Here is a 2,620-nt window from a genome sequence, read left to right on the forward strand (position 1 = left end):
TTCTATACTCTGTGAAAAAAACAATATAGTGCAATATATAAGAGAACTAAGGGGAAAAAACAGAAACACAAACTGAAAAAATTAGGTCGCCAAAGCAACTTGGGTTTATAACAAAGCAAAACCAAAAAAATGGCGCCTAACGCAGCATGATGTACCAGATTGGATAGAAATCAAAGAGGGGCATAATGGTCTTTTCCCCTTCAAGTTAACACCGTTATGTGTCCATACTAACGGAAGTGCTAGATAGGGAACAAAATTTTCGGCGCTGCACTCATAGAGAAGTTTTGAAGTTTGGGTGCTATAAAGGGAAGAGCAAATTTTTTGGATGCTACATAGAGAATTTTCTTAAGGATATATGTCCTAGTTTTGTATATGTACTGAAAGTAAATTTTTATTTATTTCTAACCTTATTTATTGACTTAAAAAAATTAGATTCAAGTCCTAAATCAATATAGCACCGTGCGCTCAAATGTGACATTCGTGCCGCGACTTCTCCATTTCCATACGTGCGCCTCACATTCTTCTGCACCGTGCACTCATGCGCTACGTGTTGGCTTTAAATGTTTGCAGAGGAGCTCACTAGCATCACAAAGCACATCGTACGTGCAAGCTCAGAGCAGCAAAAATGGCCGTGCTCCGACTCCGAGCACTGGTGCTCACCGTTTGCCTCGTGTGTTTCTACGCCCCCGCCCCCTCCTCGGCTTCCTCCGGCGACTTCCTCCACTGCCTCTCGGCCAGCATTCCGAGCGAGCTCATCTTCACGCAGAGCTCGCCTTCCTTCACCTCCGTCCTGACGTCGTACATCAGGAACCCCCGGTTCTCCACCCCCGGCACGGTGCCCCCGCTCTGCATTGTCACGCCCACCAACGCCTCCCACGCCCAGGCCACCGTGCTCTGCGGCCGCCGCCACGGCGTCCGCGTCCGGGTGCGCAGCGGAGGGCACGACTACGAGGGCCTCTCGTACCGGTCCGTCCAACCCGAGACGTTCGCCCTGGTCGACCTCGCCATCTTCCGCTCCGTGCGCGTGGACCGGGCCAGGGCCACCGCGTGGGTGGACTCCGGCGCCACGGTCGGCGAGCTGTACTACGCCGTCGCGAAGGCGAGCGGCGACCGGCTGGCCTTCCCGGCCGGCCTGTGCCCGACCATCGGCGTTGGCGGCCACTTCAGCGGCGGCGGGTTCGGCCTGCTGCTGCGCAAGTACGGCATCGCCGTCGACCACGTCATCGACGCCGTGCTGGTTGATGCCCAGGGCAGGCTCCTGGACAAGAAGGCCATAGGGCGCGAGGTCTTCTGGGCCATCCGCGGCGGCGGGGGCGAGAGCTTCGGCATCGTGCTGTCGTGGCGGGTGAGGCTCGTTCCCGTCCCACCCAAGGTCGCGTCGTTCATCGTCCCTGTATCCGTCAACGACGGCGCCGTCGACGTCCTGACCAAGTGGCAGGAGGTCGGCCCGGCCCTCCCGGACGACCTGTTCATCAGGGTGTGGGTCATGAACGGGGTGGGCCAGCTTCCAGTCCCAGTACCTCGGCACGTGCGATGCGCTCCTCCCGGTGATGCGCGGCCGCTTCCCGGAGCTCGGGATGAACCGCTCGCACTGCCGGGAGATGAGCTGGGCCGAGTCCGTGCTCTACGTCTGGGTGGGCAGCGGCCAGCCCATCCCAGTGACGGACCTGCTGAACCGGACCACCTCCATGGACACCTCCAACAAGGGGACGTCCGACTACGTCCGCCGAGCCATCCCCCGCGACGTGTGGGCGGAGATCTTCGGCTGGCTCGCCAAGCCTGACCCGGGGATCATGATCCTAGACCCCTATGGCGGAGCGATCAGCGCCGTGCCGGAGGCGGCGACGCCGTTCCCGCACCGCGGTGGCGTGCTGTACAACATCCAGTACATAAACAACTGGGCCGCCGGCAACGACGGGGAGCCGAACGTGAGGTGGATCAGGGACCTGTACGCATTCATGGCGCCGTACGTGAGCAAGAACCCGAGGGAGGCCTACTTCAACTACAGGGACCTCGACCTGGGGAGGAACGTCGTCGTGGGCAACGTCAGCAGCTACGAGGCAGGCAAGGTCTGGGGCGAGAAGTACTTCAAGGGAAACTACAAGAGGCTCGCTCTGGCCAAGGGCAAGATCGACCCTGACGACTACTTCAGGAACGAGCAGAGCATCCCGCCACTTGTGCCTGTTAGTTTCATCTCCAACCGAGTACCCGACTCGGTTGATGGACATAAAGTTTATGGTGTGAAACAGAAAATTTAGAATCATACTATTTGTCTCAAGTATATATAAATAAAAAAGGGTCTGTTTAGTTATCTGGCGACAGATTTTGTCTGTCAAAATCTGTTAAATTTTCAACCTATCATATAGTGACACGTAGGCAGATAAAAACTGACAGATTTAGACAAAAAAATATATCAGATTTTCTTAACAGACAACACAAACTAACGGATTGCAAAAACAACCCATAACCTGGTAAGGATTGTCCAAGAAGAATCAAATCATCAAATAAACTATAGTCTCTCATTTTCTTCGTGAAAATAATATAGTACAAGAAGAATCAAATAAAAAAATAAAATAAAGAAAAAGCCCAATCAGAATGTTTTCATAAAAAAGAAGCACAC

At 54.4% G+C, this 2,620-nt stretch overlaps 1 pseudogene; it reads left to right on the forward strand.

The window, feature by feature from the left end:
* Window positions 1–604: 604 nt before the first annotated feature.
* On the forward strand, window positions 605–2,311 carry LOC120703630 (annotated as a pseudogene).
* Window positions 2,312–2,620: the final 309 nt, after the last annotated feature.

Source organism: Panicum virgatum, chromosome 4K (assembly GCF_016808335.1).
Source record: "Panicum virgatum strain AP13 chromosome 4K, P.virgatum_v5, whole genome shotgun sequence".
Classification (NCBI taxonomy): Eukaryota; Viridiplantae; Streptophyta; class Magnoliopsida; order Poales; family Poaceae; genus Panicum; species Panicum virgatum.